Below are 27,112 nucleotides of genomic sequence, written 5' to 3' on the forward strand. Positions count from 1 at the left end.
CAGCATTAGGGTAAAAAAAATATATGGTCAGCCTAAATATGCCACGTGGAAAGAGAAGGGGGACATTATAGTCAAGAGATGACGCCAAACGTCGTCAGGAAGTGGCAAGGAGAGAGAGAGAACAAGAATCGGATGAGGCCAGGGCCGTACGACTCCAGGATCAGTCACAAACAAAAAAGATGAGAGAAGAAAAGACAGAGGAGGAGAGGCATGCACATCTCCAGAATGACAACAATAAGGGGGAGAGAGATCAACCAGAAATTATGCCATTGAAAGTGACCTTCATTAAACAGGGAGGAGCTGTATTTGCCTTGCAACGCATCGTTCTTCTTTAATAACTGAGGTTTTCTTCTTTAATTTTCCAATTTCCAAAGCAAAGTGATACCAAAAGCATTCAGGAAAATTTAATGTTCATTCTGGTCATATCAGACTGCAATACCATTCTCTCAAAGGGTGCCCCAATGAGTCACCCCATTGTTGTGTGTGTGTGTGTGTGTGTGTGTGTGTGTGTGTGTGTGTGTGTGTGTGTGTGTGTGTGTGTGTGTGTGTGTGTGTGTGTGTGTGTGTGTGTGTGTGTGTGTGTGTGTAAATAGTTTCAATATGTGATCAAATAAATTGTTGTGTTCTTTCATAATCAAATATCCTGTATACATACACCCTTGGAGGTTGATGGGGGGGGGGGATATGGAGTTGCAGGGGGTTGGGGTGGTGGTGCTACCTCCCTGAAATGAGTTTTTGCAGGGTGGCATGTCTGCTGATTGCTGATATGTTGTTTTTAAGCTCATAGAGCACCATATCATGGAAAGGCAGTGCCTTCCTTAGGCACTTGGGATTTCGACACAGTTGTTTCTTCACTTTAATTTTTGGGGATTCTGAAGTGCTCAGTTTCTGGGAAAGCCGGTTGTATCTTGTATTGGGATCACAGTATACTTTAGCTCTGTTTGCTCTCAATTTTTGCCTGCCTCTTCTATGAGAAGTTTCTCGGTGTGTGTTCGCCCTGTCAGCATGCAGAGGTGAAGCCTCAGGAAGATAGAAGTCAATCTGTTCTTGTTGCTGGCCTACTGAAGATCCTGACGTGGTATTCCCTGCTATAAAACATTGTACTGCCTTTTTTTTCTTATCAGCAGCCCTTTTGTTTCTTTGATCTAAGCTTTCCTGTCTTCCTTCTTTTTTTTGTATCTTTCAGTTTCTCTTTCAAAAAACTGCTGATATTTCATTGGGTTTTCTTTAATTCGGTCTCCGTACTTTTTGATTGGTCTGCTGATGATTTTGGGGCCATCTTGACAACATTAATAAAAGCACTTAAGTTTAATTTAGGGTCTGCTCAACCATGTTGTACAAGTGGAGAATTGTTGAATTTAATTAAAATCATGTAATTTTACATTACTGTATACTTATATCTTATTGTTGTACTTTAATAGAAGTAAGGTTGATAAACTAACAAGCTGTCTGTACCATCACTGTCTTTACCTCACAACCAATTGTGTGATGGTAGTGGCATTTCTCACTTTTTAAAGAAAAAGTTGGCTAAATCTCGCACTTGTTAATTCAACTGGCTAGCCAGCTTGTAAGTGTAATTCAAATATACAGAAATAAAGTGAAGTTATTTATTTCTCAGTTAAAACACTCAAATCATAACTCATTTGACATGTAATAAACATACTCTCAGATCAGGAAGTATAACTCTCTAAATTACTCACATTTCTGGACATCAAAATATCAGTCTTCTGCCATGACTCATTTCCATGGCAACCACATAAGGGATTGTTTGAAAAAACTTGACTGGTTTCTAAAATGTGTTGTGTGTTGATAATGACAGAAGTGTTGGGGACAGAGGTTCCTTTGTCATAAAAATGAATAAATTGTACAAAAAAAGCTCCCACATGAATATGACATGTTTTTTAAAGTTCTTGTGAAAAAATATAAACTAAAATTTGTATTACTATTACTTTTTTAACCCTCTCGTTGGGGCTCATGTACAAACTTAGTTTGTTAGCTAACTCTACTAACAGCCATGTAACTCAGCAGTGAGGAGGTCGCCTTCCATAAGCAACACACATCTCGGGTTGGTATGATTTGGTTTCAACCAAACAGGGAAGCTGCGATATTCCGGTTATGAGACATTGATTGTAGTGAATGTTGTGTAAATACTGCTCTGTACATAGTTAAAGCAGAAAATTACAGATCATACACTGGCATAAAATATCAAGGGAAGTATTTTTCCCAATATTTCAACTTCAACTCACATTTAACAAAAAAAAAGAAAAGGGCCCATTATAGTTAACCTAGTCTAAATGTGCATTTAGCTCGTTTCTGAAATAGTCAGGTGCTTCGCTTTGATTACTCACACGCTGAACTGACATTCTGCATTAAGGACACCAGCCTCAGTTTGAACTTCCCTCAAAGACCATTTCAAGTGAACTGGCTATCTCAGGAGGACTGACTCCTCCTCCTCTGAACTATTCATCTGCACAAAGCACTTCTTATAATAAGGTCTGCCCTCTGGTGGCATCTTCCCTTGTGCTCCACTTGCATCTCCTGCCAAAAGCCCCCAGACCAGACTACTGCCCTTCAGAAATCTGGTCCCACCCACCTCTCTTCAATCTTCCATAGCTTCCCACTAGGTAGAAAGTTAGAATACATACCGAGACAAACCCGACTGGCTGACACAACGTACCTATGTTGTACAAAATGGCTCCTTATCTTTAGGCAAAGCTTACTAACAGGACACACTGCTTTTGCAGAAAACTGTTAAAATAAAAATACCTCACAGCGTTGCAGTAGAAATCTTAATGGGGGCATTACAGTTTATGTTGAAGACAAAGTTAGAATCTGGGTAGGGGGACAAGCCCAAAATAGTGAAATTGTGGCACATTAAAGTTTTTAACTCACTTAAGAAAATGTTATTTAAGAAGCATACAGAAAAAAAAGTTTAGAGTTACTAGTACCTAACTTTTAAACCTACAGACAAGAGAGAATCTGCAGATGCTGGAAATCCAAGCAACACACACAAAATGCTGGAGGAATTCAGCAGGCCAGGGAGCATCTATGGCAGGACAGTCCTGCCAAAGGGTCTCTGCCCAAACCATCAGCTGTACTTTTTTTTTCATAGATGCTGCCTCAGGTGCTGAGTTCCTCCAGCATTTTGTGTGTGTTGTTTTAAAATTACAGTACTTGTTTTTGTAAAAACTATTATTATCTTGAAAATCTACCCCAGGGAAGAAAGGTTACCCTAATTAAAAAATCACTCATCAAGACAAAGGCAGACAATACAATGTATATCCAAGTTCAGAGCAGCCTGTATCATTTTTTTGCTATCTCCATATTACAACACAAAATAAGGAAGGCTTCAGTAATGATAATAATACTTTGGACACAGCCTCAATCATCACCAAACCCAGAAACAAGTCAGTGTTAATAGTTCTGGCTGAGGTTTCTCATACAAATGCAAGTGGCAAGGTGCAACTCAGATGGAACTAACACCTGGTAACCCTGCAGCAGCCAATAATCAAAAGCAGAAAGTAGGGACTAGATTAATGTGTAAACAGATCCAGTGAGAGGTCCAACACTTCAGATAGAGAATGGCATTAATTTCCTGGCTAAACATTCTGCTTTGGAATGTTATTACGCATTCCAGCAAAGCTTGTCCATCGAATTCAACAAACAAGAGCCTTTGGATGGTTTCCATGGCAACTCTGCTACAGTGCCAATCATTAAGGTTAGGATGACATTCCTCCATCTCTTTGTTAAATAGCATTGCTAAGCAGCAGTGATGGAGAAGAGCTGGTGAGTTTCTTCTGGTGTAGTGTACTTCACAGTCCACAACAGGCAGCTGATAGAGCGCCAGTAAACAGGGTTCAACCTTGACTCCGATGCTGTCTGTGAGGACGTTTCACCTCCTACCTGTGACAGTATGGTTTTCTTTTGGATACACCAGTTCCCTCCAACATCCCAAATATTTGGCCTGGAAGGCACAGTTTGCAAACTCTGGAGTACTTGTCTGTGAGTGGAGGCATGTGTAAAACAAAGAATACATTTCAAACATACAATGTGCTGAATTGAAATAGGTATAATATGGACAAACACTGCATCATTGCACTTAAATACTGAAGGCTAATAACCAAGAACTTTGGAAGAAACATGGTTATTAATGGTGATTTATTCAGTGTCCCAAGGCTTACTTAAGACAGGCAGGTGTTACTATGAGTCAGTGAGTCATCAAGACAGCATGAAAACAGGCTCTTCATACAATCTGGCCCATACTGGCCAAGGTTTCCACTTAAGATAAATGCACTTCTTCATATTTGACACATATCCCTCTTAAACTTTCCTACCTAAGTACCCATCCGAGTGTCTTTTAAATGTTAATGTATATTCTTCGGCCATTTCCTCTGGCAACTCTTCCATACAAGGAGCTCTCTCCAGGTGAAAAGAAGTTACCTGTCAGGTTCCTACTACCTCTCTCTTCTTTCACCTTAAACCTCTTCTCTCTTTTTCTTGATTTCACAACACTGGGAAATTTACTGTGTGCGTTCACCCCATCTAAAGCCATCATGACTTTATACACCTTTATAATATCACCCCTTATTCCCCAGCACTCCAATGAATAAAGCCTCAAGAATGTTCAGAGGCTTGCCTGCTAGTCCATTTACAAGGCCAGAGGCACTCTGCAGGAAGTGATAGGACAATAGTTGATGCACCATCAATAACTCTTGGAGATGGGAGGCAATCGATAGGCTTTTATTAGCTGCAAGAGACCACGATTAGTAGCAAGAGACCACCACACAACATCCTGGAGGCTGAGGGAGGAGCAGTGCCTCCAACCGCCTTTATACAGGGGTCTGTGGGAGGAGCCACAGGAGCAGTCAGCAGAGGGGCATGTCCAGACAGGTATATATAGTTCACCACAATAGTAGAGCCCAAAGGTTGCCTGGGGAGATGTTCTTGGATGGCCTACTAGCATTATCCTGTGCACAGGGAGTGAATCTCTGCTAGAAGAATCTGTAGGGGATTTCTTGGCTTCCTTGAAAGAAATGGAAAATGTAATGGATTTGACCCTCTCCTCTGTCCTCGCTTTGGTTCCCTACTGCAGTTCTCATTTTAACCCTAACCAAACTTTCCACGTTGTAGCCATAACTCCACAAATTAAAGGCTCCCAACCTCACTTTAAGTATCTCTCTAACTCAGTTAACTGGCTATCCAGCCACTTCCTGCCCAATCTCCAGCACTTTGAGTTTTACTTTCGAGACAATCTTACCCACATTTGGCAGAGGCACCTAGAGTAAACCAAAAGTATGGAACCAAAAAATTTTACAACGATGCAAAACATGCCATTCAATCTTTTATTGTTTTTCTGGCTCTCAGTTGAACTATCCCATTCCCCCTCTCTTTATTACTCTGTCTCCCTACAACTTATTTTCTCTTACATTTCACCCATTAACTAAAACAAACTTAGTGTGGCTAACACTAACACATAATTATTTACAGAAAATGGCTTCAGCCCAACACAAGCACATGCATCCAAATCTCTTACTATCTCTTCTTTTAGTTAGTCCTGACGAAGGATCATGGCCTGAAACGTCGACTGTACTTCTTCCTATAGATGCTGCCTGGCCTGTTGCATTCCACCAGCATTTTGTGTGTGTTGCTATTACAACAATATGATTCTTTCCATTACATACAAACAAATTCACTCCGACTTTGAAGTGCAGCCTGTCTGTTACAGGGTGTGATGTAAGCAGTTCGGCTCACTGCTTTGGTCTCAGGGTAAGACATATTTCACATGATGCAGTGGTCTAGCAGATGCCTTGGTACATTCTTGGTCAGTACATATTTCATGAGCTTCTCGTTTACATTTGTCCTCACCAAATGTATCTTCTAGAGCATTTCCTTGTGTAGTGACACTGGAATCACAAATCTGTTCCGATTGAAGACCATATCTTCCACTACTGACAGTTCATCTCCTCATGCCTAATAATCCTGAATACATTGGACAGTCATTATTAGTTGGGGGGGCATCATTTCTGTATTGCCTCTTTGGGTACTTTCATTGTTTCATCTGTCCCTGCTGCTGTCCTAATCTCTGTTCTATCAGGAGACACTGGAATGGAGGTGACATAGGCCTGTATTTAAGCAATGAATTCTTCATCATTCTCTTCTTTGTTGGTGACTGCTTGAGACAGCTCATCTGCAGTGAACATGTATTTCTCCGATGTATAGATCATTGCTGGGAGCAATTGAGAAGGCACAGGATATATACATCCCGAAGATGAAGAAGTATTCTAAAGGCAAAATGATACAACTGGGGCTTATAGGAGAAATCAAAGCCAACATAAAAGCTGAAAAAAGGGGCTATAATAGAGCAAAATTTAGTAGGAAATTAGAGGTTTAGGAAGTTTTTAATGACCAACAAAAGACAACTAAAAAAGTCATTAGGAAGTTAAAGATGGAATACAAAAGTAAGCTAGCTGGTAATACTAAAGAGGAGATCAAAAGTATCTTCAGGGACATAAAGTGTAAAGGAGAGGTGCGAGTGGAATTCGGACTGCGGGAAAATGATGCTGGAGGGGTAGTAATGGGGGATAGCAAAATGGTGGATGAACTGAATAAGCATTTTGCATCAGTGTTCACTGTGCAAGACTCTACAAGACAGCCCCTAATCCCTCTTGGTTGGCATGGGTGTGTAGGACATTGGGCAATCAGGGGTCCGCAAAAACCAGCAACGGTGCGTGTGTCAGCAACTCTTTCAGTGATGTAAACACCTCCTCACATTTTGCATCCCACCTCTGTCCAAAGGGCTCCGACAGGTTGAGATAGTCTCCAACCTCCTGTCCCCTTCTCCCTTTCTTTCCAATGGGAGGGTAACCACGCAGAAGCTGGTTCAAGGGGTGACTCACTTTGGTGTAACCCTTCACAAATCTCCAGTAATAACCACAGAACCCCAAGAACGAGCGCAGAGCTCTCACAGTCTGGGGCCTCAGCCATGCAGTCACTGCTTCTATCTTAGCCGGGTATTAGCTACTCCATTGCATGAGATTATGTGCCCAACATAGCTAACAGACATCTTGCAGAACCGGCACTTCTCCAGGGAGAGTTTTAACTCTTCAGCTTTCGGTTGAGTTAGCACCTTCAGCAGCCTCGCTTTGTGTTCTTCCAAGGTGGATCCAAATACACCAACACTTCAGGCAAATTCATATCCCCCACTGTCTTCTCCATGACACTCGGGAAGGTGGCAGGGGCTCCCGATATGCCCTAGGGCATCCTTTTGAACTGGAAAAATCCCAGAGGGCATACAAATGCCATCTTCCCTTTGTTAGCCTCACTCATGGGGATCTGGTAATATCTACTCCTCAAGTTCAGCACACTGAACCACTTCACACCACTCAGACCGGCCAGCGCGTCTTCGACCCTCAGGACCATATACTGGTCAGGGATAGTGTGCCGGTTCAGCGTCCTATAGTCAACACACATGCGTAACTTTCCGTTCTTCTTCTAGGCCACTACTATTGGGGATGCATAAGGACTTCGGGATTCAGAGATAATCCCAGCTTCCTTCAACTTACGCAGGTTCTGGCGCACATCTTCCACTTCTGCAGGGGCTGGTCACCACGACCTCTCTCTAAACGGGGTGTCCTCAGTCACCCAGATGGTGTGGCGAGTGCTCTTGGAACAACCCACATCAAACTCACCAAGGGAAAAAACATCTTCCAGCTTCAACATCTTCTCCACCAGCCTGTGCTTGCAACCCAGCAGCACAGGAGAGCTCCTAAAGTTAAAGGCCTCAGCAGTCAGTTTTCCTCTGTTTTCCAATAGTTCCCCCCAAACGGGCCTCATGGGGGCGCTAGACATTACAGTCACTGGGAACAAATGCGCCAGCGGCATCCCTCTCTTAAAAATGATTTCTCTCTTCGTGGTGTTCCTAACAATAACAGCCATCCTGCTCGCCTGCACCACCGACTGCCTCTGCACTTGGGGCCTCACCAGCACCCCAGCCGGAAATCATGAATCCCCCTCGAGGTCTTCCAGAGCGTCCACTAAAAGGGCCTCACCATCAGGCATTTCAGGAAACCTGGGGGTTCCCATCACTCTCGCGACTTCCCCGGCTGGGCCTTGTTACCTTGGGCTTCGACTGGGTGCACCACATAGTACCTCGTTTAAATTCAGTATCCGGCCCAGGGCAGCTCTGTACTTCCTCAAAAGCAGCTCTAAAAAGTGGGTGCACAGCCCGGGTCTCCAAGAAGTTCTCACCCACCCTCTCCTGGCAGGCCCCCATGAGCCTCTGCACCATAGGAGCGTTGGTCCCCACCAGAATTGAAGTGCCACCCCCCCCCCCCCAACCAATCTCAAGTGGGTCCGGACAAACCAGCACTAATGTCTCCAGAACTTCAGACACTCCCACATCTGCTTCTGAAAACTCCAGTCTCACTGACAAATACCTATCATATAGATAATCACCAACAATGATGCCCCAAATCTCCAGCGCAATGAATGGGGTCAAGGGAAAATGCTTTAAATACTGGTTGTAAAATGAATGATATAGATATGTGGCCTGCGACCCAGTGTCGAGTATGGCTTTAGCATAGATTCACTCTTCCGGAATAGGGTCCTTTGCTTTCGGGGGGGCTCCTTGGTACATTGGTGGGAACGTGTTACCCTAGACACACCAGGCCGTTCCCTCACTGGCTCTCCTCAAAGTTTCCCGACACCTCTCCCTGCTTGGATGCCCAGGGACCTGCCCTCTGAGGGGCTCCCTGCCACTCACATCTTCTCCAGAAATGCCCCTCTTTCCCACAGTTATAGCACACACTACCAGCCACCCCTCTTTTCACAGACCCCCCGCCACTTGCAGCCCTCCCCGCTGTCCATCCCCTGAGGGGGGAAGACCTCCCTACCGGCCCCTCAGTTCTCAGCTTGGCCATCACCTCCTTTATCAATTTCTGGGTGGAGCCAGCTTCAATCACTTCACCAGCAGGGCCGCAACTGAGGATTTCGCCCTACTGACAGAGTCCTCCCGCAGCCTCAATGTCTTCTCATCCCCCCTCACGTCTCTGATCAACTGAACGAACATCGGAGGAGGGCGCATCTTATAAGACTGCTGGAGACTCCAAGCAATCTTGTCCTCGGCCTGGGCATCCCTAACTACCTGATCCATCCTTAACTGATCCACCTGCTCAGACCAAATGACCCCCCGTTCCCACAGCCCCCTAAGCCGTCTGTCTAGCCAAAAAAGGTACGCGGAGAGCTTCTCACCCTGCTCCTGACCCATGTTTTGAAACACCCCGAGGAGCTTCCAGGAGCTTCCAGTCAACCCAAAAGCAATTTCCAAGGCCTCCAGAAAATCCTTCAGAGTGATAGTGGGCTGGTTATCCTTCACACCGCGCACTACCCCAGCCACAACTCCCCGCAAACTTTCAACCAATCGCTGTCGCTTTTCCTCATCCGAGCACTGCCACTCACTTAACAACTGTTACGTTTGCTCTAACCATGTCTCATAATCCTCTTCACCCTCGGGAGTGGGTGTTATCCCAGAGAAAATTCTTATCCTCTGGCGGGGTTCCTCTGCCTTTCTCGCCAGGGAGGTAATGGCAGATGCCTACTCGGAACTCTCGCCTTTCGTTAAGGGGCAGGAACTAACCAAATTTTCCAAATCTGACCACTCCTTCCCTTCATTCTTCAGTACTGAAAGAATTCGCTCCCTATGATCTCCTCCCTCTTCTGCTGGTGACTCAGCTCGCTCAGTTCCAGCCCTTCTCTCCCCAACAGTTTGCAGACACCATGGTCCCACCTCCTCTAGAACGCCAGTCCTCTCCGGCAACTCCACCTCTTGTAAGTCCTTGCTTGCTCGCACCAACACTAGGCCTGTGCCCGTCTCAAAATCAAAGTTTCACAATACAATTTCCACTTTGCTAACAGCTTTAACCGTACTCAAACCTCGGAGTACCACTTCATCCAATACGTTAGTCTCCACCCCCCCTCAACACGTACATATTGCTCACTGGCACCCCTGCAGCTGCACACCATCGCTGAAAGGCAGTTGTCACCATCACAACTGTACTTTAAACAGAGTGGTCACACAGCATCTACAGAATTCAATCCTGGACGAGAGCCCCACAAATGTAACACTCAGGCTCGATTAACTCACGTTCGTCTAGGGAAAGCTGATGTCTGCCCCTCTAAATAGTGTAATCCCGTTTGTGTGGATGCTGTATAAGGCGCTCCGCTACAAAATCAAAACATAAAATATCAGACAGTACACAATATGCGATTAAATGGTTACACTTTATAACTCTTACTTTGGCTAAGGGGTTAACAGAGAAACAGAACATAAAAGAAAAAGAAAAAGGCGCCAATTTTAATAAAATAGTTTGTGCACAAATAAATCATTGGAGCTCACGTAGCAGGTATTCCTCCACCGAGCAATCTCCTCCAAACTCCTCGACCCTCGGACTGGGACCAACCACGGTAGTCTACCTGAGAGCTCCTGCACGTCCTTCCTCTTCGCTTCTCCTCACTGAATCTCCCCTGTACCAATTCTGGTTCCCACACAAACAGATAGAATAACATGACTTCCATTGGTTAGTTCCCTGTTATCAGTGGTTATAACCCAAACATCGTAGCTACAGAAAAACATTACCTCATTCGTTAACATTATAGAGAAGCCATTCCAGTATAACACTACAGAGAAGCCATTTTATTATTAGCAGTTAACAGTTAACATCATAGTTAATATTCTGAGAACCCTACACTAAAATTAAATGGTCGTGCATGTTGAGAAAGACCAAGCAAGCTAGAATTCATTCTCCAAAAACTTAAGTCTAAAGGGAACTCAAAATTACTGGAGTGTTCAACAAGGTAAACAAGGAAAAAATATTCCACTTGTGATAACAGCCAGAACAAAAGAACGGAATAGATATTGATATTTTCAAGAAGAAAATAAGGAGAAAATTCTTTACTTAAACAGTAACAAAGATTTGGAACTCCTTCCCAAAATATAGCTTCAGAAGAAGTTTAATACTTTCATGAAAGATAAAGGAACAAAGAGGTACATTCTATCAGAATGGAATTTAAAGGACTGGGGAGATTTGCGTGGAATTGTACACTAGGACAACTGAATTAGGTCAACTGCCCTAATTCTCTGCTGTAGGCTCTGTATAATAGTCAATTTATTCATTTACTAGATCCAAAATAATTTTCAGAAAATTCTAATTTACGTTTGAACAAATCATTACCAGCTCCCTCCAACCTATTCCTCAGGGAGCTCGCTTCAAACACTGATGACTCATTGAAACAATGGTGCAGATTTTACAGTTGTAATGACATTGAAAGGATGAATTCTGGAATCCACTCATGTGCTGTTCATAGGAATCTCAGAAGTTACATTCAGTGATTTTCTCCTGCAACACAGGCTGTGTTGCATTATAGTTTTCTTCAATCGAATCTTCATAAATCAATGAACAGCTGAGAAAATTTCTAGGATTTAAAAAAAATGCCTTGAAGATGTTACACTTCATCAAATTAATTACAAGTGAGCTTTTAAAATGGTTTCCAGCCTTATTGATTATGTAGCTACTTCTCTGCTCACTTAAAAGAAGCAGAAGATTCATGGATTCATATGGCATGGAAACAGCCAGTTGGTCCACTGACTATGCACCGACCATCAACACCCACTTAGGCTAATCTCATAAACATCTCACATTTATTGTCCCTATATTCCTGACAACTCATGTATGGTGGCAACATACAGTGGCCACTTGACCTAGCTATCTGCATCTGTCCACTACCCAAGTAGAAAAGGCAGCAGTGGATTGCTATAGCAAAAACAGTTTAGAGCAACAATCAATTCAGACATTGAAGTTTTGAGAGGAGGGGATTTTGCTTAGGTGCATTGTCTGAGTAGAAAAGGCAGGTGCAGGTCACTGCAGAAAAAGAGCTTTGACCAGCGACCAATTTATGTTTGGGAGTGATTAGCAACAGCCAATTAAAGGAAGGCAGGGGCTTGCGCAGTGGCCATCATCTGAGTGGACAGAGTCAGAGTGGTGATCTTGAGGCTTTAGCTCTTCAAGGCTTCAGTAAAGAAAGAGAGCCTCCAGTCAGACTAAGCAAAAGAAAGAAAAGCTCCAGGTTAAATTTGTTTTTTCCTTCCTTTCTTCATATCTCTTCAGCTAGGACAGTAGAGATACCAGGCAGGATAGTTGATTTCTCCTCTTGTGGGATGTGGGAAGGCTGGGAGACTTCCAATATCTCTGATGACTACAACCGCAGGAAACACAGAGTTGTGATCTCAGGATTGTTATCCATATCAAGTGCTAGTGGTGCTAGTGAGGCCAGAACTAGGAAAATTATAGTTTAGTATGCGGGTAAGAAGTTGGTGCAGGAGAGAGGGCTCCTGCAATGGATCATTGGGCTCTAATCCATGGAAGGTAGGACCTGTACAGAAGGGACAGTTTGCACCTGAACTGGAGGGGGATTAATATCAAAGTGGGAAGGTTTGTTAATGCTGCATAGTGGGGTTTAAACCCGAGTTGTATGGGGGTGGGAATCAGAGTGTCAGGACAGTAGTGGAGAGGTTGTCGAGGCAGATGTTGGTAAGACCACAGACAAAGTTAGGAATCAAAAGGTTGAGCATGGTGTGACTAGCATCCAGAGCTGCATATATCTCAATGCAAGAAGTATGGTAGGAAAGGTGGATAATAGTGCTGAAGATGAGGTAGCTGGTTTACAAACGAGCAATGTGTAGTGAGGAGAAGCTGTTGATAGGGCAAAAATCACAGTCAACAGGATGAGTTACAATGTAAAAATGGACAAACTCAAAAAGGGTGAATACAACACTGAAGGTGTAATATTTGAATGTGCACAGTGTGCAAAATAACATAGCTGAACTTGTAGCACAGTTGCAGACTGGCAGGTATGATGTTGTAGGCATGACTGAATCATGGCTGAGAAAAGATTATAGCTAGGAGCTTAATGTATGAGGATACACATTGTATCAAAAGGACAGATGGGAAGGTAAGGGGGTGGTGTTGCACCGTTGGTAAAAAATGAGCTCAAATCATTAGGAAGAGGTGACATAAGGTGGAACACGTTGAATTGTTGTGGATAGAGCTAATGAACTTCAAGGGCCCTAATGGGATATGCATACAGACCCCTAAACAGTGGTAAGGACGTTGTCTACAAATTGCAATGGAAGATAGAAAATACATGCCAAAAGGGTAATGTTACAATAACGAAGGAGTATTCAACATGCAAGTAGATAGTGAAAATCAGGTTGATGCTGGCTTGCAGGAGGGGGCATTTGTAGAGTGTCTACAAGATGGCTTTTTATGGCAGCTCGTGGCTGAGCCCACTAGGTGATCAGCTATTCTGGATTGGGTGTTGTGCAATGAACCGGAATTGATTAAAGAGCTTAAGATAAAAGTACCCTGAGAGGAAAGCATCATAATATGATTGAATTCACCCTGGAATTTGAGAAGGAGAAGCTAAAGTCAGATGTATCAGTATTATAGTGGAATAATAGGAATTACAGAGGCTTGAGAGAGGAGTTAGCCAGAACAGATTGAAAAAGAACACTGGTAGGGATGTCAGCTGAGCAACAATGGCTGGAATTTCTGGAAGCAATTGGGAAGGCACATGATGTTTACATCCCAAAGAAGAAGCAGTATTCTAAAGGAAAGATGACGCAATCATGGCTAACAAGAGTAGTCAAAGACAACGTAAAAGCCAAAAGAAGAGCATATAATAGAGGAAAGATTAGTGGGAAGTTAGAGGGTTGGGAAGCTTTTAAAAACCAACAGAAGGCAAATAAAAAGTCATTAAGGGAGCAAAGATGGAATACAAAAGTGAGCTAGCCAATAATATTCAAGAGGATTCAAAAGGTCCCTTCAGATACATAAAGTGCAAAAGAGAGGTGAGGGTAGAAAAGAGAGGTGCTGGAAACTGATGCTGGAGAGGTAGCAATGGGGATAAGGTAGATGTACTGAATAAATATTTTGCATCAGTCTTCACTGTGGAAGACACTCGTGGTATGGAGTAAGTTCCAGATGTCAGGAGGCATGAAGTCTTTGTAGTTACCATTAATAGAGAGAGAAGGTTGTTGCGAAATTTAATGGTCTGAAGGGAGATAAGTCACCTGGACCAGATGGTGTACACCCTAGGGTTCAGAAAGAGGTGGCTGAAGCTGTTGTGGAGGTATTAGTAATGATCTTTCAAGAATCATTAGATTCTGGAATAGCTCTGAAAGACTGGAAAATTGTAAATGTCACTCCACTCTTCAAGAGAGGCAGAAGAAAGGAAACGGTAGGAGAGTAATTCTGACCTCAGTGATTGGGAAGATGTTGGAGTCAATTACTAAGTATGAGGTCTCAGGGTACTTAGAGGCTCAAGATAAACAGGCTGTAGTCAGCATGGTTTCCTCAAGGGAAAATTTGCCTGGCAAATCTGTTGGAATTCTTCAAAGAAGTAAGAAGTGGGATAGACAAGGGAGAATCATTTGATGTTGTGTACTTGGATTCTTAGAAAAACTTAGAGTAGCTGCCACAAATGAAGCTGCTTAACAAGCTAAGAGCCTATGCTATTGCAGGAATTATTCTAGCATGGATAAAGCTGTGCATAATTGGCAGGAGACAAAGAGTAGGTTGAGGGACAGGCAGTTTTAAGGAAGTAGAGAGGCTACAAAAGGACTTCGATAGACTAGTAATGAGCAAAGAAATAGCTGATGGAATATAGTGTCAGGAAGCGTATGGTCATGCACGTTGGTAGAAAAAAAATGAAAGGATAACTATTTCCTAAATGGAGAAAAAATACTAAAAAAATGAGGTGCAAATGGTCTTAAGAGTTCTTGTGCAGGATTCCATAAAGCTTTATTTGCAGGTTGAGTCTATGGTGAGGAAGGCAAATAAGATGGTAGTCTTCATATCAAGAAGACTAGAATAAAAAAGCAAAGATGTAATGTTGAGTCTTTGTGAGGCCTCACCTGGAGCATTGTGAGCAGTTTTGGGCCCCTCATCATAGAAAGCATGTGCTGAAACTGGAGGGTTCAAAGGAGGTTCACAAAAAAGATTGCAGGATGGAATTGCCTATCATATGAAGAGCATTTGAAGGCTCTGAGCCTATATTGACTAGAATTCAGAAGAATAGTGGTAACCTCATTGAAACCTATCAAATGGTAAAAGACCTTGATTGAGTGGATGTTTCCTATGGTAGGACAGTCTAAGGCCAAAGGATACAGCCGCAACATAGAGGGGTGTCCTTTTAGAATGGAGATGAGGAGGAATTACTTTAGCTGAGAGTGGTGAATCTGTGGAATTCTTTGCCACAGCCAGTTATGGAGGCCAAGTCTTTACGTATATTTCAGGCAGAGGATGATAGATTGTTGATTCGTCAGGGTGTGAAGGCTGGAGACTAGGGCTGAGAGGAAAATTAGATCAACCATGATGAAATGGCGGAGCAGACTTGATGGGCTAAATGGCCTAATTTTGTTCCTGTATCTTATGGTCTTAAGATTTGCCCTTCCTGTAACCAAATTCCACAGCCTCCCCTTCCTCTATTCCCCATTCTAACCTTTTACTTTTTCTCACCTGCCTATTCATTCTCCCTGGTTCTCCTCCTGCTTCTCTTTCTCCTTATTGTCTACTCTCCTGTCCAAACAGAGTCTTTCTTTTCCAGCCCTTGACTTTTCCCACCCATCTGGCTTCACCTGTCATTTTCCAGCTAGTCTCTTTCCTCTTCACCACATTTTTATTCTGGAATCTTCCCCTTCCTTCTCAGTCCCAAGGAAGTGTCTTGGACTGAAATGTCGACTGTTTACTCTTTTGCATTGATGCTGCTTGACCTGCTGAATTCCTTCAGCATTTTATGTGTGTTAGTCTGTACGTATTTTGGATGCATGAGGAAACAAGACCACAAAGATGAAACCAACAGAGTCAAAGAGATAATGTGCAACCTCCAAGCAAATATCTTCCAAGGATCGAACCAGAGGATACACCCTCTGGTTTCATCTTTCCTAATTTATGTGCAATTGAAAATTTCAAAGCAAAATTTGCAATTTCATCTTTGACCCTAATCTCACACAAGACCTAGACTTAGACAACTCCTTGTGCAACTAGGTTCCCGATTTTCTCACATGCACACCACAATCAGTTTGAATTGGCAACAACATCTCTTTCAAAATCTCCATCAGCACAGGTGCACTACAAGGCTCTGTGCTTAGCACCCTGCTCTACTCACTTTACTCTTATGATCACAATAATTATATCACCCTTTAATCTTTTACAGCAAAACTAGGCCCAATTTACATAATTACTCACAACCCAATCCCTCAATTCCTTGGTACTAGTCCAATCATCTTGTACCACTCCGTAAAAGCCAAGCTTTGGGTGAAACTATAAAGCCAGATGGCCCAGGCATGAAATTCAAGAACTCTTCTAAACTCAGTTGATGTATTTTACAGCAGGGGTCAGGAGAGAGCTAATACTCAGATAATCTCTTCTGTCCTCTTTGCAGCCTCATCTTGGCTGAGATTATCTCACAGACTTCCAATTGAAGATGGGAACATTAAGGTCAAAGCATATTTTATTCTAAATAGTATGTTGCACAAAATTAATTCAACTTCCACAAATTTAATTTTACATAAGAATTGTGATTTGTGCAAGTTTGTATGGATACCTATTAGGTAAATAGTAACTGTGATATCAACTGTTCTGAGTTTAGCTATGTACTTTTTGTGAACACCACAGTGGACAAGGAATAGATTATAGAAAAGTGAATGTCTTGTTGCCAGTGATAGCCATTATAATTATGAATCTGCAGTCTGATGTATTTTCAGAAGATGAAACAGTATTAACACAATGGATAGAGGATTGAAATTAATGTTGTATGCTGCTTAGCACGATGCAGAAGACTAAAAGTGTAAATCTAAGAAGAGTGGAGCGGAGGGAAATTCCTGGGTGGTTTCATTGTTTTAAGGCTTTTGTAATGTGCGTGGTGAGGCTGCTGCTGCTGAGCAGGCAGCCATCAATTCCTGAGTGTCTCAGCTGAAAGTGTGCATGTTACTTTCCTGGACAGATGTTTAATTGTGTTGAGACTGGTTTACTTTGGAAGGAAATATAATGTGAAGGAGAAATCAATGGCTGGACTGGTCTTGTCTAACTCTGTTGCTTGGGGCAGTTCATCTGGGTACTGCAAGCTGAGAACCCCTTCCAGTGTACAATGCTGAAAATCCTTGGATACATAATGGAATTATTGGTGTTCTCTTCCTGTCTAGTTTATTATTATCAAACTTGAGACCTGGTTTTACTGCCACCTATGCCTCTCAGCCAGGCCATGAGAATCCTTTAAAATTGTGCTGATCATTGACACAACATCCTGGATATTTGGTTGATTATCACCAGGCATTAATTTTGCATATATGCCATCCAACAAACTTCACAGTTGATTCTGTTAGATCAATGGGCCTTATAACCTTCAAGGTGTACAATCTTTGTTAGGCACTTGTTCAAACTTTTCATAAGTACAGAGTGAGTATGTACGGGAGTACGCCACCAGACCCTTCATGCAATATAATCAGACTGAACTGCTCAGCCCTGTACACTTTCTGTGTGCCACTTGCCCATAGCTCTCAATCCTTCAATCTTTCATAAGTATGTCTTCTTCCCCTTTGAATACCTCCAGTGACCTAACTTCCACTCAAGTCTGGCATATGAATTTCAGAGCTTCACCAAATCTTCTAGAAGGAATTCTTATAGCCTTATCCGTTCCCTTGTTAAAGATGACCTTGCACACACAAAAAAAAAACATCTCAACATCTATCCTGTGGGTAGGGGGGATGAAATATCAATGTTTCAGGTCAAAACCCCACATTAACACCTGCATGAGGCTTTCAATCTAAAATGTCAACCATTCAGATTCTTCCCTATTTGCTGCTCGACTGGCCGTTCCTCCAAAAATTATTTGTTGTTCCATATTTCAGCATCTGCAGTCCTATGCATCTCAACATTTGTCAAGCTGTACACCTTTAGATCTTAATAAAAACACAAAATGCTGGCAGAACTCAGCAGGCCAGACAGCATCTATGAGAGGAGTTAGTGACGACGGTTCAGGCCGAAACCCTTCATCAGGAGTGACGTAACATGGAATGGTTGAGGGGGGATAAGAAGTGGGGGGAGGGATGAAGTAGAGAGCTGGGAAGTGATAGGCTGAAGGGAAATGGGCTAGGGGGAAGGTGGAGAATTATGGGAAATAAAAGAGAAAGAAAGGTAGGGCTGGGGGGAGATTATATTGAGGGGGGAAAGAGAGAGAAAGAGAACCAGACTAAAATTATAGATAGGGATGGGGTAAGAGGGGGGGCAGGGGTATCAACAGAGGTTTGTGAGTTGAATGTTCATGCCAGCAGGTAGGATGTTACCTAGGCGGGAGATAAGATGTTGCTCATCTTGACAGTAGAGGAGGCCATGGACAGACCTTATCTCCCGCCTAGGTAGCCTCCTATCTGCCGGCATGAACATTCAACTCAGACCTCCGTTGATACCCCTGCCCCCTCCTTACCCCCCCTTACCCCATCCCTATCTATAATTTTAGTCTGGTTCTCTTTCTCTCTTTTTCCCCCCTCAATATAATCTCCCCCCAGCCGTACCTTTCTTTCTCTTTTATTTCCCATAATTCTCCACCTTCCCCCAACCCATTTCCCTTCAGCCTATCACTTCCCAGCCCTCTACTTCATCTCTCCCCCCACTTCTTATCCCCCTGGCCATCCCATGTTACTTCACTCCTGATGAAGGGTTTCAGCCTGAAACGTCGTCACTAACTCCTCTCATAGATGCTGTCTGGCCTGTTGAGTTCTTCCAGTATTTTGTGTTTTTATTTATTTCCAGCATCAACAGATTCACTCATGTCTCCTTTAGATCTTGTATGTTTTGATAAAATTCTTCTCTAAAGAATACAAATCTAACTATTGCAGCCAAACATGATAAGTATCTCTTTCATTCCTGGAATTAGAGAACTAAATCTGTCCTGGACTATCTTCATTGCTAGCATATCCTTTCTTAAACATGGGGTATATGTGTATTTGAATCCAGTGACTTATGGTCGACAGAAGAAGGGAACAGGAAGACTTAAGGAATTTTGGAAGGACTAAAATGTCAGCAAAAGCATTTTTTTATCCTGGGGCAACGTAATGTCAACAAACATGACTGGGATTTGGAATAAAGTGTGTGGTTCATACATCTTCAAAAGCATTGTAGAAATAGTTGGTGAAGTGGTCAACTGAGTTGTGGGATTAGTTCATCAAATTAAGTGCAACGTGAATTGTCAAAATATCACTCAAATTCCATTCTTAGTAATTGGCAAAACAGGCTTTAATGGAGCAGGAGGTCCAGCAGATGATTTGCATGATTCACCAGAAGTTGTACAACCAAAAAGATTCATAACTAAAGAGTTGGTCACAGTATCCAGGCGCGTTGGTAGTGGATTCTAAGGAGAGGAATTTCTGGAGATGGTTTTTTAGAGTAGCTAGTGGTTGAGCCTACTAGAGAATCAGATAGTCTTGATTGTTTGTTGTGTAATAAACCAGGATTGCTTAAAAAGCTTAAGGTAAAAGAGCCCTGGGGGTGGGGGGGGGGGGGGAGTGATCACAGTATGATCAAACTCACCCTGAAATTTGCAAGGATAGTTTGTCTATGTAGTTGATAAAATCCCATGATCTGACAGAACAGATTTCTGAGCTACGGTTTTTTCCTTCTCTTCTTTAGATCTGCTCAACTACATAGAGATAGCAGGCAATGTAGTTTTCTATGATTTCCAAAACATAGGTACTATTCCTATAAACAAAAAAGACATACCCTCAAGGTACAGACAATCAAATCATCCATTGCAGTAATTCAAGATGGAAGAATATATTCTTGTTCACCCATGTTTCTTTTAAATTTCTTGATGTCCCTAGCCCATTCCTAATAAGCCTGACATTATTGATATGATAAATGATATTATCATCTGTTCTGCAAGCTTCCTTGAACTAAGTAACTTCAGTGTCAGCTTGTCTGTTTGAAACAGCCCAAATTAAACAATCCCATGTCTTGTACTCTACACTTGAACAATAGTAAACCAAGTGCAGTTATTAGCATCTCCTTCAGCACAGACATAATGTCTTCAAAATGCATAGGTTTTTTTACAAAGCAGTTCTTTAGCGAGTGCTTTTTTAACTTCAAGTTGATTTCTGCTTTCCAGTTACATTTTAAGGTCTGAAGCCTAACTTTCTTTTACAACCAGAAACTAAGCAAAGGAATATAGTTAGAAGTTTACTTACAATTGCTTGTGGTCTTTCAAATGGCAGCTGCTTGTGTTTAGAAAGAAAGCTTAGCAAACATTAGCAAGAAGTGAATATCCATCACAATTTGTGGTTAAACCACTTTGCTCCTCTTCAACGCTTCAGAATTCACATCAACTATTTGCACAGCAGCACCTCCCTATTTCACCTTTAGAGCATGCACACTTCAAGCACATACTTCCTTGCTCAACTTCTCATGGCTTGCGTTGTGTTCTATTTGTGTTTGGGATGAGTTCCTGGAATGTCTAGCCCAATACATGCGATGGCCCGTGTCTTTTCCATGAGTTTCACAGCAAAGACTCTGTCTAAGGGGAATGTAATGATTGCTCCTGGTTGTCAGAAGTCTTTGCCTATGCAGAATAATGTTAGTACTACCAATGGGTATTATCCATTACACTGAAACTTCCAACACTATTTTGCATAAATTCCCTCCTCTCAACTTCATGATAATGCAAATGCTACACTTATAACATAGGACATCAAATTTTTTCGAAAGTGTTGCTTCCTCAGGATTTTTTTTGTTTATGATAGACTGCTTGAAGATGAGCACAAATATAATTTCAGACTACTTTTATCATGCAGGAATTTGGAGAAAAAACAAATTAACTTTTATTGAATATAATGTGTTTAATTGCATAATGTGCTGATGCTTTGCAATAATTCAACTAAATTAAAACATTTTGTTAATGATTTTCATTTGTACTCAGTGTCTGAGGCTTCCTGCTTAAGTGTCCCACAATAATTTGCCAGCATTTAAAGATTCCAGTTGCCCTGGTATCTTTTCTCCATGACCGCAATGTGTTGGTAAAACCTTTCACCATGCTTGTCACTAACAGCACCAAGATTTGTAGGGAAGAAGTCTAAATGGGAATGCAGAAAATGAATCTTTAGTGACATGTTTTATATGCTTGAAACATGCTTTCAACCATCTGCATGTAGTTTGGTGTTCTGTAGGTGCCGAGAAAAATTTCAACAACTTCCTTGAATGCCTTCCATGTGATTTTCTCTGGTCCCACTAGAAATTCTTCAAATTGCCTGTCATTGATGACCTGTTTCATTTGTGGTCCAATAAAAATGCTTTCCTTAATCTTGGCATCAGTTATTCTGGGAAGCATCTGTCTCAAATATCAAAATCCTTCTTAGAAATGTTTGTGCCTGGTGATACAAATTTCATCCTTACAGTCCTGAACTAAATAATTATTACTAAAACCTGTCCTGCCATGCAGCATGCCTGGACAAGATAGGAAACTTTCCAGCTTACATTGTAGGCAACATTTTAATTGACTTGAATTATGAATTGAAATAATACATAAGTGATTTCAAAAAATGGTGCATGATAGGGAAATTTCATGGTGATTTTCATGATCAGTAGCCCAAAATTCGTAAGATACACCTAAAAGTATTCAGGAAGCAAAATCTTTGTTGTCCGGTGATAATCCTTGGCCTATCTCACACTGAGTCATATGATGTAAATAAAAGGCAGTAGATTAGTCAAAAAAGTTTTGAAATAATTGGTTGATACAGAAGGGCAAGTGTCATTTTAATTCTCGAAAATTATATCCACCAGCCGCATGATTTCACAATATAATTATACACATAAAAATTAAAGATTTACAGAAGGAAAAATACAGTTCCTTTGTTGAGATTCTGTCTGTACCTTTAATTCCAAGCTAGTGGGAAAAAAAATGTCGCAACATTGGTGTTGATCATGTCCCCTATGAGAATGAACACTCATTGATACAACTTAATATTATGATACCATTCTAAAAGTTTTCCCCATTTTCTCAGAAAACTGTATACCTCCAGTATCCCTGACCACTACAACTGTGAGAAGTGCCTCCTGCTGCTGTTTCTAACAAACTGTGTTGGAGCTGGAGCTAGAGCTGGATGAACTCCAGATTATTCAGAAGGCTGAAGGGGTAATAGATAGGACATACAGAGAGGTAGTTACACCCAAGGTGTAGGACACAGGAAATTACGTGACAGTCAGAAAGGGGAAAAGTGTTAGGGAGGGAGTGCAGAATACCCCCGTGGCCATGCCACTCAACAACAGGTAAATAATTTTGAATACTGTAAGTGGGGTGAGGGGATATGACCTAACAGAGAACAATTACAATGGTCAGCAGGTCTCTGGCACTGAGTCTGTCTCTATGATTCAGAAGGGAATGCGGGAGAAGGGTATTTGTTAGTTAGCGACTGGACAAGAGGTTTGTGGTCAAGAATGAGATTCCCAGATGGTATGTTACATTCCGGGTGCCAGGGTCCGGGTTATATTGGAACGATTCCTCAGCATTCTTTAGCGGGAGGGAGGGTGAACGTCCTGAAGTCGTGGACAATGTAGGGACTAATGACATGAGTAGGGTGAGTGACTAGGTTCTGCATAGGGAGGACAGGGAGTTAGTTGCTAAGTTGAAGGGCAGAACCTCCAGGGTTGTGATCTCATGAATTCTACCAATGTCACATGCTAGTGAGGCTAGAAGTAGGAAGATTATACAGTTTAGTATGTGGCTAAGGAATTGGTGTAGGAAGGAGAGCATAAAATTTTTTGATCATTGGACTCTCTTCCAGGGAATGAGCGATCTGTACAGAAGGGACGGTTTATACCAGAAGTGGAAGGGGACTAATATCCTAGTGGGAAGGTTTTTAATGCTGCATAGTGGGGTTTAAACTTGAGTTGCAGGGCGATGGGAACCAGAGTGCCAGAACAGTTGTGGAGGCAGGTATTGGTAAGACCTCTGGCAAAGTTAGGAATCAAAAGGTTGAGCATGGTGTGGCAAAATCAAGAAGTGTGAATAGAGGACTGAAGCTGTTGTTTCTGAATGTGTTCAGTTTGGCATCCAGAGTTATGGCTGAAAGATTATAGCTGGAAACTTAATGTCCAGAGATACACATTGTACCAAAAGGATTGACAGGAAGGCATTGCTTTTTTGGTAAAAAATGAAATTGAATCATTACAAAGAGGTGGCAAAGTGTTGGAAGGTGTTGAATCATTGTGGATAGAACTAAGTAACTGCAAGGGTAAAAAGACCCTGATGGGAGTTGTATACAGATCCCCTAACAGTAGGAAGGATGTGGCCTACAATTTACAATGAGAGATAAAAAATGCATGCAATAAGGGCATTGTTACATTAGTCATGGGGGCACCAATATGCACGTAGATTGTAAAATCAGGTTGGTGCTGAAATACAAGAGGGGGAATTTCTAAAGTCCCTTCGAAGAGGCTTTTTAGAATAACTTGTGGTTGAGCCCAGCAGAAGATCAGCTATTCTGGATTGGGTGTTGTGTAATGAACCAGAATTGATTAGAAAACTTAAGTTAAAAGAACCCTGAGGGGAAAGTGATCATAATATGATCTAATTCACCCTGAAGCTAAAATCAGATGTATCAATATTACAGTAGAGTAAGGGGAATTACAGAGGCATGAGAGAGGAGCTGGCCTGAATTGTTTGGAAAAGAACACTGGTAGGGCTGAGCATGCAATAGCTGGAATTTCTGGAAGCAATTCAAAAGGCGCAGAATATATATATCCCAAAGAGGAAGAAGTATTCTAAAGGAAAGATCAGACAACTATGGCTAACAAGAGAAGTCAAAGCCGACATAAAAGCCAATGAGAGTGCTTATAATAGAGCAAAGATTAGTGGGAAATTAAAGGATTGGGAAGATTTTAAAAATTAACTGCAAGCCACTAAAAAAATCATTAAGACACAGATGGAATACAAAAGTAAGTTAGTCAATAATATTAAAGAGGATACCAAAAGTCCCTTCAGATATATCAAGTGTAAAAGAGAGTTGGGAGTGGATATCAGACCGCTGGAAAACAATGCTGGTGAGGTAGTAATGGGGGACAATGAAATAGCGGATGAACTGAATAAGTATTTTGCATCAGTCTTCACGGTGGAAGACACTAGAATTATGGTGGAAGCTCCAGGAGTTGGGGTCATGAAGTGTGAGAGGTTACCATAACTAAAGAGAAGGTTCTTGGGAAACTGAGAAGTCTGAAGGTCGACAAGACACCTGGACCAGATGGTGTGCACTCCAGAGTTCTGAAAGAGCCGGCTGAAGCAATTGTGGAGGCATTAATAATGATCTTTCAAGAATCACTAGATTCTGGAATGGTTCCAGAAGACTGGAAAATTGCAAATGTCACGCCAATCTTCAAGAAGGGAGAGAGGCAAAAGAAAGGAAATTATAGGCCAGTTAGTCTGATCTCAGTAGTTGGGAAAATGTTAGAATCAATTATTAAAGATGAGCGTTCAAGGTACTTGGAGGCTCATGATAAAATAGGTCATAGACAGTGTGGTTTCAGCAAGGAAAAATCTTGCCTGACAAATTTGTTGGAATTCTTTGAAGAAACATCAGGCAAGATAGACAAATGAGAATCGGTTGATGTTATGTACTTGACAAGGTATCACACGAGGCTGCTTAACAAGCAGTGAGCCCATGGTATTACAGAAAAGATTCAAGCATGGATAAAGCTGTGGCTGATTAGCAGGAGGCAAAGAGTGGGTGCAATGGGAGCCCACTGGCTGCCGTTGACTAGTGGTGTTCCACAGGGATCTGTGTTGGGACCGATTCATTTTACATTACATATCAATGATTTGGATGTTGCAATTGATAGCTTTGTTGCAAAGTTTGCAGATGATCTGAAGACAGGTGGAGGGGCAGTCAGTTTTGAGAAAGTAGAAATGCTACAGAAGACATAGACAGATTAGGAGAATTGGCAAAGAAATGGCAGATGGAATACAGCGTCGGGAAGTGTATGATCATGGACATTGGTAGAAGAAATGAACAGGTTGACTATTTTCTAAATATTAAGAAAATACAAGAAAACTGAGGTACAAAAAGATTTGGGAGTCCTTGTACAGGATTCTCTAAAGGTTAATTTGTAAGTTGAGTCTGTGGTGAAGAAGGTAAGTGCAATGTTTGCATTCATTTCAACAGGACTGGAATATAAAAGCAAGGATGTAATGTTGAAACATTATTAAGCACTGGTGAGGTTTCACTTGGAGTATTGTGAGCAGGGTTGGGCACCTTATCTTAGATAGGAAGCATTCAAACTGGAGGGGGTTCAAACAAGCTTCACAAAAATGATTCCAGGATTGAATGGCTTGTTGTATGAAGAGCATCTGATGGCTCTAGGCCTCTGTTCACTAGAATTCATAAGAATGAGGGCTGACCTCATTGAAACTTATTGAATGGTGAAAAGCCTTGTTAGAGTGGATGTGGAGAGGATGTTTCCTATGACGGAAGAGCCTAAGACCTAAGGATACAGCCTCAGAATAGAGGGATGTCCTTTTAGAATGGTGATGAGTAGGAATTTCTTTAGCCAAGGAGTGGTGAATCTGTAGAATTCTTTGCCACAAGCAGCTGTAGTGACCAAGTCTTTATGTAAATTTAAAGTAGAGGTTGATAGATTGTTGCTTGGTCAGGGCATGAAGGGATGCGGGGAGAAGACAGGAGATTGAGGCTGAAAGGAAAGTTGAATCACCATGATGAAATGACAGAACATACTCAATCAGCCAAATAGCCTAATTCTGCCCCTATATCTTATGGCTTTATGTTTTGATTCAGTACTACAATGCCTTGAGAAGATACGTGCCAGGCATCAGCTTCATAAAGTTCATCATGATCTTCCAAGATGGTCTACCATACTTTCAGGCCATTTACAATAATAAAGAAAAAAAACTAATTTGCAGCCCTCTTGGTGCAAGTCCATAATAAAGGTTGAATGGCCACAAGCATCTTCAACTTTGTTGGCACCAACACACTCATGCCAATTCCCTAGCCCTATCATCCTCTTCTCCTCCTCCTCATCTTATTAATTGGCTAGCATTTTACAATCATCTCCTTTTCTCAAAAGCAAGGCAACATGACAAATTCAGCTATGTGTGGTTAATGTTATTTTTGTTTACTTGTTGCCTCTGGAGTCAACTCAATCTATGACTTTTTTATTTTCTGATTTTATTGCAGGATACAATAGAGAATTTAATTGAATAAGAATCTAATATTTTTTCAAGGAGTATAAGAGACTGAGCGGCAATCTTCTAGAAGTGTATAAGAACATAGATAAGGTGAATGTGCACTGTTTTGTCCCAGGGAGAGAGACAAGAGATTCTGCAGATGCTGGAAATCTGGAGTAGCAAACAAAATGCTAGAGGGCATAAGTTTAAGCTGACAGAATAAGAATTAATAAGAACCTGAAGGGCAACTTCTGCCCACAGAGGTGGTGTGTTCACGGAGCAAGTTGCCAAGGGAAGTGGTTGAGGGAGATACAATTAAAACATTTAATAGAGACTTGGATATGTCCATGATTAGGAAAGGTTTAAAGGAACATGGGCCAAACACAGACAAGACGAGCTCAGATGCACCGACGAGTTAGAATGAAGGTTCTGTTTCCATGCTGTATGACTCTAACCTTCTAGCAAAGATGTGAAAACAGTAAGTGTGTATATGGCATCAGTGCATTCCAACAGAAGCAAAAACATCATCAGAATGGGTTTAAGAACCAAATCCATCATGCAAGTCGACAACTTATTGGACCTGATCCATCAAGAATAAAAGGCTGAACCCCCATTCACTGACTCTGGGAAATAAAGTTCCAAGTGTATTACAATGTTCAAATGAAGAGTGAGAGTTAAATATCAATCTTAAAATTTAAAATGTCCTCTGGGATTTCTAGCAGAGCGTCTGTGCCCCAGGCTACATTTTGAAACACAAATTCAAATTGTGTAAGAAATTAGCAGGTCTTTTCAGCACATTCAGCTCATCTTCCTCCTGTCTCCCAAGGCAGTAAAATAC

At 41.8% G+C, this 27,112-nt stretch overlaps 1 long non-coding RNA gene across 1 annotated transcript in view; it reads right to left on the reverse strand.

Moving 5' to 3' along the window:
* Positions 1–27,112, reverse strand: part of LOC140736609 (uncharacterized) — an 88,696-nt gene that overhangs the window by 33,601 nt on the left and 27,983 nt on the right. The window contains exon 2 of the long non-coding RNA XR_012100987.1: positions 10,142–10,219. This is a non-coding gene — a long non-coding RNA (uncharacterized lncRNA). The remainder of the gene's footprint in view (positions 1–10,141; positions 10,220–27,112) is intronic.

Source organism: Hemitrygon akajei, chromosome 12 (assembly GCF_048418815.1).
Source record: "Hemitrygon akajei chromosome 12, sHemAka1.3, whole genome shotgun sequence".
Taxonomy (NCBI): Eukaryota; Metazoa; Chordata; class Chondrichthyes; order Myliobatiformes; family Dasyatidae; genus Hemitrygon; species Hemitrygon akajei.